Source organism: Staurois parvus, unplaced genomic scaffold (genome assembly GCF_062004578.1).
Source record: "Staurois parvus isolate SC_StPar_1 unplaced genomic scaffold, SC_StPar_1.0 ptg000425l, whole genome shotgun sequence".
Taxonomy (NCBI): Eukaryota; Metazoa; Chordata; class Amphibia; order Anura; family Ranidae; genus Staurois; species Staurois parvus.
The window spans coordinates 198,610-211,184 of NW_028318221.1; the positions used below are offsets into that span (position 1 = coordinate 198,610).

The 12,575-nt window shown below is 44.4% G+C and overlaps 1 protein-coding gene across 3 annotated transcripts in view; it reads right to left on the bottom strand.

The window, feature by feature from the left end:
- PIP5K1C (phosphatidylinositol-4-phosphate 5-kinase type 1 gamma) overlaps positions 1 to 12,575 on the bottom strand; it is a 326,185-nt gene that overhangs the window by 165,299 nt on the left and 148,311 nt on the right. The window lies entirely within an intron of this gene.

Here is a 12,575-nt window from a genome sequence, read left to right on the forward strand (position 1 = left end):
CAGACTGTAACGGACACAGATGTAAATGGATGGTAACGGATGATCATCCGTTCACATCTGCTGGTCCATAGAAATACATTGTCTGTTTTTCATCCATCAGTTGACAGATGAAAAACGGACAGCAAATGGTCCGCCCGTGTGAAAGGGGTCTAAGAATGAACCTTTTCACGCCGACAGTACGCAAATATGTGGTCTCTCGGTGGCTGAGCCTTAACGCTGAGTGGCCGCATATTTGTGTATCATTTGGAAACAAACGTGCTGAGAGCGCGAGTCCTGCGCGCCCGGCACATGTGTCAGAGTCCCACAGAAAGGTCCCGATCTCTCCTTGCGATCGGGACCTTTCCGATCATGTGACTGCCGTGACAGGCAATCACGACGGTAACATGACCCTAAACCCCGCCCCCGACATCATAAACTTCTTAAAGGGCCGGGAGGCGCCAGCATGAAGGGGTTAATCTTATGCCAAACCATGTACTTTGATACATCTCAGGAACTCTTTCATATTCCCTACATAGCCCCTGTTAATTTTACTCATTATCTAATAGTTCACATTACCTCTGCTGCTCTCCCTAATATCAGAGAATTATTAATATTCTCATTTGATGTCACTGCATTTGCACAGGTTTTATGCATCTGGCCAGATCCATTGCAAGATTCAACAATGTGAACTCCTAATATACCATGGTTTTAAACTGGGGGTGTTGGATTCACCCATACTCCACCTACTTTAAAGTACAAGGCCTCTATCCTCCAACAAAGCAGGCTAAAGTATTTTAATTTTTATATTCTTATCAAATTGATGTAGAATGTGTACAGGCAACCCATTTTCAACAAACCTCTACCAGTAACTATTTCAGTGTCCATTTCCCTTTAATCTTTCAAGCTGCAGCTTAAACTAAATCAAAGTGGGATACTAATAGACTTCAGGAAAAATATTCATTTTGATTGCAAAAAGCAGATTGCAGACCCAAAATGGCATTACTTGTTACAAGGCATACTCCAAAATGCTATTACTTTCCTTACCTATCACACTTCCAGTTCTCTTCAAACACAATTTTGTCACAAATTCTTTCCTTTCCTGAACCAATAATCCTATGTGGGGACTCCAATCTCATTCTTAACCCTAAACTAGCTAAATCCCAGTTCACACCTATGCATTTACTGTGACTTGTGTTTGCGCGGGCATAGCAGCCCATTCATTTGAATGGGCTGTTGTACCTTCAAGAAACACAGGAAAAAGGTTCCTACACCTTTTTAAAAATGCAGTCTCTGCAGATAATTAGATGTTACTCTTATTAGCTGATATAGAAAAAGCATTTGATACTGACAGTATATGTTATATGCACTGCAAAAATAGGGTTTACAGAAAAGGTTTTGAATTGGCTAGCAATTCACACCTACAGACTATCCAGTATTGTGTATTTTATCCCCCCATTGCCCAATGTAAGAGGCACATGTCAGGGATGCCTACCTCCTATTTTATCCATACTTGCCTCAGAACCCCTTGCTCAATACATACATCATCATGTAGACGTCAAGGGCCTAGAAACAGCAGGGATAGAAAACAATATCTCACTATTGGTGGGTGATATTTTTCACATGTGTTTCCTTGCCTTGTCTCTTTGATATCCTTGATAAATTTGAGGTGAGCTTAGGCCTAATGGTGAGCCAGTCCAAGGGGGTGGTTGGGGGGCACAGTCACAGATGGAGTGCAGTTCTCTGCGTGAGTGTGGTTTATGCTGGAGTGTGAAGATGCAGTTGAACACAGCAGTTTAAAAGCAGAATAACTCAAGCAGCAGGAAGATATAACAACGAACTCTGCTGCACGCTGGATGGACTGCAAGCAAACACCCTGGGAAACATTTCCTACAAGTTTGAGTCCCACTCCGTGTACCTTTTAATATGCCACCTCTACTCCTCCTTTTCATATTACTATCCTGTGTTCCCAAAATCTTATCTCTTTACCCCTCTGCTCCACCCCAAAGCTTATACATTTCACCTTCTCTGCTACCATCTCCCTACTACTGCTCTCATCACCTCCTGCTGATACTTTACTCACCTGCTGACCCAAACACCAGGACCGGAAGAGGCATGTACACTCTTATATATCCCGTTTCCATCTTACTTTCCTCACCCTCCTTCTCCTAACCTCTTGTCAGGAATGGACTAGCCAGCAATGGTGGGACTCACCTGCCTTTTGATCTGCAGTACCAGGGCTGGCCAGCGGGTGCTCCCAGCAATCAGAGACTCAACTTTGCAGCCAGCTAACACCTGGAACTGATTATGCTGGGGTATTTAAGAGATGGCCAGACTTGCAGACTCTGCCTTGGTGTTGTGTTCTCTTGGGCCCTGTATCCTGTTCCTGCTCTCTGTTCCTGTCTGATTCTCTGCTGACCCTGCTCTGATCCCTGGCTTGTCTGACCATCCCTCTGCCTGACCCTCTGTACTACGCTGCTTGCTACCTGTTCTGATCCCTGGCTTGTGACCCTGACCATCCCTCCGCCTTACCCTCTGTACTACGCTGCTTGCTACCTGCTGAACCTGGCCTGTGACCCCGACCCATCTCCGCTTGCTCCCCCTGTACCTACCTGCCCTATTGATATTGACCCGGCCTGCCTTGCTTGTATGTACTGTTATCTGTGGGTGGTTGGTTTGGTTTGGTTGCACTGTATTATGTTTTAGTATTGCACTGCGTTTATGTTTGTATTGTTAGTGTTAATAAATTATATTGTTTATAACATATCTGAGGTCTGCGTTTCCCTGCGTCAGCCACACACCTCTGGTCACACCTGGGAGCCCTGACACCTCTGGGGATATCTCCCCAAACCTTGGTCCTCCACTATTTCACCCTCACACCAGGCACCCTCTTTCCTCCAGGAATAGCCGCAATCCACTCAATTTAATATCAGTCCCCATGCTCCCGGAAACCACCCTCCCTTTTTCATGTGCACTCTGGAATCCCCGCTCTGTCTGTAATAAGCTCACCTCTGCCCATGACCTTTTTGTCTCCCGCTCCCTTAACCTACTAGCAATTACAGAAACCTGGCTTCAAGCAGCAGATTCTTCTTCTCCCGCAGCACTTTCCTATGGAGGCCTTCTCTGGACCCATTCACCCAGACCCAATGGTCGGAAAGGAGGTGGGGTTGGTTTGCTGCTATCCCCACTGAGCACCTTTCAAGTCCTCCCTCTCTATCCTTCTCTTCCTTCGAGACTCACCGCATTCGCCTATTTTCTCCCATTTCTCTGAGGATTGCAGTGATCTATGAGCCTCCTGGACCGGTGTCCTGCTTTCTTGATGATTTCTCCACCTGGCTACCCTACTTTCTCTACTCTGAACTACCCACTATCATTTTTGGAGATTTTAACATCCCCATTAATGTGAACAACCCAGCTGCATCCCAACTCTCCAACCTAACCTCATCTTTTGCCTTAGCGCAATGGACACAGTCCTCCACTCACTCCCATCACTGCACTCCCTATAACCTAACAAACACCCCCTTTCCTCTCTCTGATCATAATCTCATCACCCCCACAGTGTCCTCATCTTCTAACACCTATTCCTCCAAGCAGCAAACAATTACCCGCAGAAACATTCATAACTTGAACCCTGCTCCTTTCCACTCTGCAACTGACCGCCTCTATGACAGAATCTCTCCCCTGTCCTGCCCTGACCTGGCCACTGATGTCTACAACAGTTTGCTTTCATCCACACTAGACTCACTTGCTCCTCTAACAACGCGAAGCATCAGGCCCCGACCATTACAACCTTGGCAGACTGACAACACCAGAAATCTTAAACGACACAGTGGAGCGATTGTGGCGTAAAACCAAATCTTTCACCCTATATAAATTTGCTTTCTTAACATACAATTCCTCCCTCCATGCTGCCAAACAAGCCTACTTTGTCACTCTCATCAATAGCTTATCATCCACTCCTCGTCGTCCACTTTTAACGCTCTACTTTCTCCACCTCCACCCAGCACCTCACTCACTGCTTACAAGATTGCAAATCATTTCAAAAACAAGATTGATGCAATTCGTAGGGGCATCTCCACTGCACAGACATCCATTCCACTTGGCACACCTTATGCTAAACCTCCCTCAATACTTTCCTCTTTTGACCTTGCTACTACCGAAGAGGTCACTAAGGTTTTCTCAGAAGTCTGTCTCACTACCTGCCTCCTGTCCCTTCACAACTACTACAGTCACCCTCTTCTTCCATCCTATGCACCCTCACTCACATCTTCAATCTCTCCCTCTCGAACGGTGCTTTCCACTCCCCTCTAAAGCATGCACACATCACTCCCATACCTAAAAAGCCCTCCCAGGACCCCACCAACCTGAACAACTTAAGACCCATCTCCTTGCTCCCGTTTACCTCGAAACTCTTAGAACGCTCAGTCTACAATCGCCTGAGCTCCTACCTCACTGACAACAACCTTCTTGACGCTTTACAGTCTGGCTTTCGCTCACTCCATTCCACTGAAACTAACCTACTAAAACTCACTAATGATCTACTAACTGCTAAAACCAATGGCCACTACTCCATACTCTCACTACTTGACCTCTCTGCGGCTTTTCATACTGTTGACCATCCCCTCTTCCTCAAAAAACTCCACTCTCTTGGCCTCCGAGACTCTGCTCTCTCCTGGTTCTCATCCTACCTATCGCAGCGCTCCTTAAGCGTTACCTATAACTCTGGCTCCTCCTCTCAACTCCCTCTTTCTGTAGGGGTCCCTCAAGGTTCTGTACTTGGACCCCTACTCTTCTCCATCTACACCTCCTCCCTTGGTCACTTGATAAACTCCCATGGCTTTAAGTACCATCTCTATGCTGATGACACACAAATCTATCTTTCTACCCCTCACCTCAACCCTTCAGTCTCCTCTTGCATTAACCTACTAAGCAACATATCGGCATGGATGTCACTCCACTTCCTCAAACTCAATCTTTCCAAAACTGACCTCTTCGTATTCCCTCCAACCTGTGCCTCCTCCGCTGACTTCTCCATCAAGATCAACAGCACAACCATCAGTTCCTCCCCCCATGCCAGGGTGCTAGGTGTAATCCTAGACTCCCATCTGTCCTTTCAGCCCCAAATCCAATAGCTGTCCAAATTTTGTAGAAATCACCTCCGCAACATCTCCACGATAAGCCCATTCTTAACCTTGGAAACTACTAAGCCACTTATTCACTCCCTGGTTATCTCTCGCCTTGACTATTGTAACTCCCTCCTCATTGGCCTACCTCATCGCAGGTTATCCCCTCTTCAGTCTATCATGAATGCTGCTGCCGGACTCGTCCACCTTACTAACCATTCTGTATCTGCCACCCCTCTCTGCCAATCCCCCCACGGGCTTCCCATTGCCCAACAGATAAAATTCTAAACATTAACATATAAAGCCATTTATAACTCTGCCCCAAATTACATCACCAATCTTGTCTTCAAATATCACCCAAACCGTCCTCTCCGCTCCTCGCACAACCTCCTACTCCCTTGTCTCCTCCTCCCATGCTCATCTCCAGAGCTTTCCCCATCCTCTGGAACTCTCTACCCCAATTTATCAGACTATTGCCTGCTCTGCTCACTTTTAGGCGATCTCTGAAATATCTTCAGGGAAGCCTATCCTGCCCTCAGCTAATAATGGGATCTTCTACTCCTCCTACCAGTCCATCCCCCACAATTACTACCTTTTGTACCACTAGCCTCTGCTTCCTAGATTGTAAGTGCCAAGGAGCAGGGCCCTCCTAACCCTCTTGTATTGAACTGTATTGTTACTGTATCGTCTCCCGTTATATTGTAAAGCGCTGAGCAAACTGTTGGCGCTACATAAATCCTGTATAATAATAATAACTCATCATAAAGGTAAATTCTAATTTGCAACTGTTTTCATTGGAGATCTGTATTTGTGCATGGTCTTAGATTGTAAGCTCTAACAAGCAGGGCCCTCTGATTCCTACTGTATTAAATTGTTTTGTAATTGTACTGTCTTCTCTTATATTGTAAAGTGCTGTGTAAAATGTTGGCACTATTTAACCACTTGCCTACCGGCCACTTACACCCCCTTTGTGCCCAGGCCAATTTTAAGCTTTCGGTGCTGTCACATTTTGAATGATATTTGTGCAATCATTATAACATTGTACTCAAATGTAATTTTTATAATTTTTTTCACACAAATAGAGCTTTCTTTTGGTGGTATTTAATCGCCACTGGGTGTTTTATTTTTTGTGCTATAAACAAAAAAATAGCAAAAATTTTGAAAAATTTTCTTTGTTTCTATTATAAATTTTTGCAAACAGGTAATTTTTCTCCTTCACTGATGTGCGTTGATGAGGCTGCACTGATAGGCAGCACAGGTGAGGTGGCCGGATAGGCAGCACTGATTAGCACTGATAAGGTGGCACTGATGACACGACACTGGTGGGCATTGATGAGGAGGCACTGATGATGCTGCACTGATAGGCGGCACTGATCGGTGGCATTGATGGGAGACACTGAAAGCCAGCACTGACTAAAAGCCATGATTGGCAGCACTTACTGATGGCACTGACTGGAGGCACTGTTGGGAACTGCTGGGCGGCACTGCACGGCACTGATCATCAGTGGCAATCTCCTCTGTTACAGCTGCTGGTTATCGGTAGTACTTTCCTCACGCTGTGACAGTGTGAGGAAAATGCTGGCGATAACCGGCAACTGTATTTACTCTGATCTGCTGTGTCATTGGACTGTGTCATTGGATTGTCAAAGGCCACTGTGATTGACCTCTTACCTCATCACGTGATCAGCTGTGTCCATAGGACACAGCGATCATAAAGATCGCTGGGTGCACACCGGGCGCGTTCTGGGAGGACGTCATTTGACACCCTCCCAGAACTGAGTATCAGCGCTGTAACCCTCATTCGGCTATAGCACGGTTACCAAGTGGTTAACCACTTGCCAACCACCCTATAGCACATGTATTGCTACAGAGTGGCCGTTCTGTGCAATATCATGTATATATACGTCATTTCGCACTTCTTGGTGTAGGGGGTGCACCTCTTCTGCTGTGATTAGTCACAGCAGAAGCTGATAAATGGGTGACGGCCAGTGGATGAGCACCAACACCCATTGATCGGCGAGGAGAGTGACAGGACACAGCTCTGCCTCTGTAAACAAGGCAGACCTGTGTCTTGTCAGCGGCAATCTGGTGCATTTTCTTTCCCTGGCACAGAATAAAATCCAGTACATTGCCTAGTAAAATCACCTAAATGTACATACAAAAACACTGGTTAGCACGCAATTAACCCCTTGATCGTCCTAGAAGTTTATCACCTTCCCAGCCAGTGTCATTAATATAGTGACAGTGTATATTTTTAGCACTGATCACTGTATTAGTGTCACTGGTTCCCACAAAGTGTCAGTTAGTGACAGACTTTCCACCACAATATTAAAATCCAGCTATAAGTTGTATAAGTAGTATAAAAAAAACCTCCAGTATATATACACCATAGTTTGTAGATGCTATAACTTTTGCGCAAACCACTCAATATACACTTATGATTTTGTTTCACCAAAAATATTTAGCAGAATACATACTGATGTAAATTTATGAAGAAATTTGATTTTAAATGTTTTTATTGGATATGTTTTATAGCAGAAAGTAAAAAAATATACTGCAAAACATATTGGGATTTTTTTTCCAAAATTGTTGGTCTTTTTTTGTTTATAGCATAAAAAGTATAAAAAACAGAGGTGATCAAATACCACCAGAAGAAAGCTTTATTTGTGGGTAAAAAAAAAAAAAAAAAGACATTTATGTACAGTGTTGCATGCCAGTTAAAGTAAAGTAGGGCTGTATAGCAAAAACAGCCTGGTCATTAAGGGGGTAAATCTTCCAAAGGGTAAGTGGATAAATCCTGTATTATAATAATAATAATGTTTCTGCTTTAAGGGCTAGTTCACACGAACCTGCACATGGTTTAGTGTGCAGGCATCGGGCATTTTGGGCTGCAGAGAACATTTTGTTGCATCACATAGCTCCCTTTATTTCAATTAACTTTATGTGACGTGCACAAAGTGACAATTCATTCATGTCACTGTACAGAATGGCACTGCCCTGCGCTTGTTGTAGGATGACATGCAGGGCCATCCAGAGAGGTGTGATATTATACTGACATTTTGCATAACAACCTACAACTCTGGAATGCAGTGAAACACTGTGTTCTGGTATAAATATGACAAAAAGAAACTGTCATTGCAGTTACCTTTATTTATCTATGAGGGAAAATGCACGTAAAATGCAGGTAACTGCACATAGTATGAACAGTCCCTTATCCTCCTTTGTCTCTATTGCAACATCTTTAATAAAAATAGAGGAATTAAGTTTATATCTGTTCAATAAGTGCAAAAAATACCTGTTGATTTTGACAAGAATCTCCTGAGATGAGGAGAGGAATTCAAAGCTAATAAACTGGTGTTGATTTATTAAACTGTAGAGTACAAAATATGGTGCAACTGTGCATTGTAAACAAAAGGCTCATGCAAGGCTTACCAAAAGGAATGTGACCCCCCACTAAGAGTGGTCAATAAGCACTCTTTAAAATGGTAAAGCTGACATCATGGAAGGGTGGATAATCATCCTCAAGGAGCCCAGAATCTATCAATGACAGGCAGTTTGGCCACAACAGCTTCTGTGGTTAACACAAATTTCACAATACTCCAATTCAAATCTATGGAACCAGAACTTGAAGTAGAATGCATGTGATAAAGAAATACTCCACACAGTGTAAAAGCGCTAGCGCAGAAAGTTTAATAAATGAAAATTGCACTTACATGGTATCAACAAATGAGCATATAAGAAAAACGCCAGAGAAAAGTTTTTTCCAGGGACAAAGATGGCAAATAGCCGGTTGTGTGGTAACATGTGTGCATGGCTCTGCCCTACGTATTTCGTCATATGTGTCTTCATCAGGGTTCTCTTAGTAGGGGGTTACATTCCTTCCGGTAAGCCTTGCATGAGAGTGGATGGTGTCACCTGGGTTATCTCTGCAGTTTCCTGTTTTCATCATGGCATGTGGGACTGACTAGTTGATTATTTGCATTTTCTACTTTTGGACTTTTTCTTTGGACACTTTGAGCACTTGTGTATATATACACTAAACTGCCAAAAGGCACTGATATTGGAAGAGAAGGTATGGCTCGCGGTCTCCACTCCAGTTCATCCCAAAGGTGTTCTATCGGGTTGAGGTCAGGACTCTGTGCAGGCTAGTGAAGTTCCTCCACCCCAAACACGCTTATCCATGTCTTTATGGACCTTACTTTGTGCACTGGTGTGCAGTCATGTTGGAACAGGAAGGGGCCATCCCCAAACTGTTCCCAAAAAGTTGGGATCATGAAATTGTCCAAAATGTCTTGCTATGCTGACACCTTAAGAGTTCCCTTCACTGACACTAAGGGGCCAAGCCCAACCCCTGAAAAACAACCCCACATCATAATCCCCCCTCCACCAAACTTTACACTTAGCACAATGCAGTCAGGCAAGTACCGTTTTCTTGGCAACTGCCAAACCTAGACATGTCTATAGAATTGTGAGACAGAGAAGCATGTCTCCACTGCTCTAGAGTCCAGTGGCGGTGTGCTTTACACCACTGCTTCCAACACTTTGCATTGCACTTGGTGATGTAAGGCTTGGATGCATCTGCTTGGCCATGGAAACCCATTCCATGAAGCTCTCTACACACTGTTGTGCTATTCTGAAGGCCACACAAAATTTGGAGTTGCTGTTGTTTCCATTTTGTTATAATACTACTAACAGTTGACTGTGGAATATTTAGTAGCAAGAAAATTTCACAGATGGACTTATTGCACAGATAGCAACCTATCTTAGTACCACGCTTGAATTCACTGAGTTCCTGAGAGTGACCCATTTTTTCACATATGTTTGTAGAAGCAGCCCGCATGCCTAGGTGCTTGATTTTATACACCTGTGGCCACGGAGGTGATTGGAACACCTGAATCCAATGATTTGGAGGCATGTCCCAATACTTTTGGCAATATAGTGTATGTATGTGTGTGTGTGTGTATATATATATATATATATATATATATATATATATATACAGTATATATATATATATATATTATATTGTGCACACTGTTATAGGTCAAAATGGTTTTGGAATAATTGGTTTATTTAGTGCTGCACTGTTATTATACACAACTGTTGTGCTTTTTAGCCAATCGGCTTCTAACTTGTTCCATAAAACTTTGGCCAAAAAAAAAAAAACACCTGGAAGCTGATTGGTATCTATGCGGAGCAGCACCAGATTTTGCACTCTACAGTTTTAGTAAATCATCTCCACTGTGTTAAGAAGGAAGGTAGGAGCCCACTATACTTCTAGCACTTAAAGAGATAATTTTATCTACCTATTAAGTGCTTAGTGGAATCAAACATGGGGACGTTTGCATACATTGCTGGAATATATTAACCACTAGCCTACATGGCACTTATACCCCTTTCCTGCCCAGGCCAATTTCCAGCTCTCAGCACTGTTGCACTTTGAATGACAATTGCGCGGTCATGCAACACTGTACCCATATGAAATTTGTATCATTTTTTTGTGACAGATAGAGCTTTATTTTGGTGGTATTTGATCACCTCTGGGTTTTTGATTTTTTCTAAAAAAAAAACAAAAACCGCTGAAAATTTTGAAAAAAAAAGTTTTTTCTTAGTTTTGTTATAAAATTTTGCAAATAAGTGATTTTTCTCTTTCACTGATGTGCGCTAATGAGGCTGCACTGATGGGCACTGATAGCCTGCACTGATGGACACTGATGAGGAGGCACTGGTAGGTGGCACTGATGGGCATTGACAGGCATCACTGATGGGCACTGAAAGGCAGCACTCATATATGGCACTGATAGGCGGCACTGACTGGCACTGTTACGTGGCACTGACTGGCACTGTTAAGTGGCACTAATGCACACTGATAGGCAGCACTGATAGGTGGCACTGAAAGGTAACTCAGATGGGCACTGATATGTGGCATTGATGTGGCACTGAAATGTGGCACTGGCAGGTGGCATGGATGAGCACTGACAGCTGGCACTGATGGACACGGACAGGTGACACTGGGGCTACACAGATCATCACGGCACACTGATCATCAGTGCCCTGATGATCAGTGTACATGTCCCCTCCAAGGAATGCGGATTACCGGCTCTCCTCTCCTCACGAGCTGTCAGCGTGACAGCTCGAGAGGAGAGAAATGCCGATAACCGGCATTTCCCTGTTTACATGTGATCAGCTGTGATTGGACACAGCTGATCACATGACCGAGCCGACATCTTCGGCTCTTTCCGTTGATCGGTGTCCTGCTGTGTCCGAGGGACACAGCGCACCGCCGATAATCGCGCTGCACGCTCCCGGATGCGCGGTTAGAATGGGAGGACGTCATATGACGTCCTCCCAGAACGAGAGAACCGCCTTGCATCCGTCATTTTACTATATGGCGGGCGGGAGGAGGTTAAATATGTATTTTTTATTTTAGTTTGACATACACTTTACCTACAATTTAACTTGTATATTTCCATCCTTCCAGCCCTTCTAACTTGCTCCATCTATTGAGAACTGCAATATAACTTTAAACACATTAAAAGAAACATTTGTAGGGAGTCAAATTGAAAAGTCTGACAACTCACTATATTAAAGTACAGTCTCAATGGTCCTTTTAACTTCACTTTACAAAATGAGAAGATATAACATATGAGGTGTGACCAGGTAATTCCCAGAATGGACTGTAAAAAAAAAAATAAATGGTTTCTTACCTATACACTACCGGCTATTGCCACCTTTAAAGCAGTCCCCTTGTGAAGCGATCCACATTTCTAGATATCTGTGTCACTGCTGGAAACACTCCTGGAATTTGCTTTCCGTAACACTGAGCAGTATTTTGTCGCAGCATCTGGATGTCATAAAATCTACGTCCTTAAGACATTTTTAAATTTTGGAAACAGCCAAAAATCACAGGGTGCTACGTCAAGGGAATAAGGTGATTGGTCAAGTTTCAGAATGGATCTCTGGGCTAGGGACTCTCAAACACCTAACGCATCATGTGCAGGAGCGTCATGGTGGAGAATACACTTGTCAGGAGAGAGTTCTGATCTTTTCCTCAGAACAGATTCCAGTAACCCTTTCAGAATTTCCAAGTAGCAATGTTAGTGTCAGGGACCGCCGCGGCTCCGTCCCTGGCGCATGCGCACTAGCGGCAGCTCACGCCGGGACACAAGCACCAGGTCCCGGCGGGCCGAGGCTGACAGGATGCAGCGCATGCGCAGTAGGAGCTGCGGGCGCGCCCTGGGCGGCCAATGACAGCCCGCGGGCGCGTCCTGGGCGGCCAATGACAGTGCAGGGCGCGATATTTAAAGATGCCCTGCACTGTCACAAATTGCCGCAAGCTCTGACCTGTTACCTGAAGTTTCCTGTGCCCTGTGATTAAAGACCCGGATTGTTTGACCTTCTGCCTGCTCCAGCCCTGACCCCGATTATCTGACTACGCTGCCTTCTCCTGAGTTGACCCGGATTGCCCCTGACTAC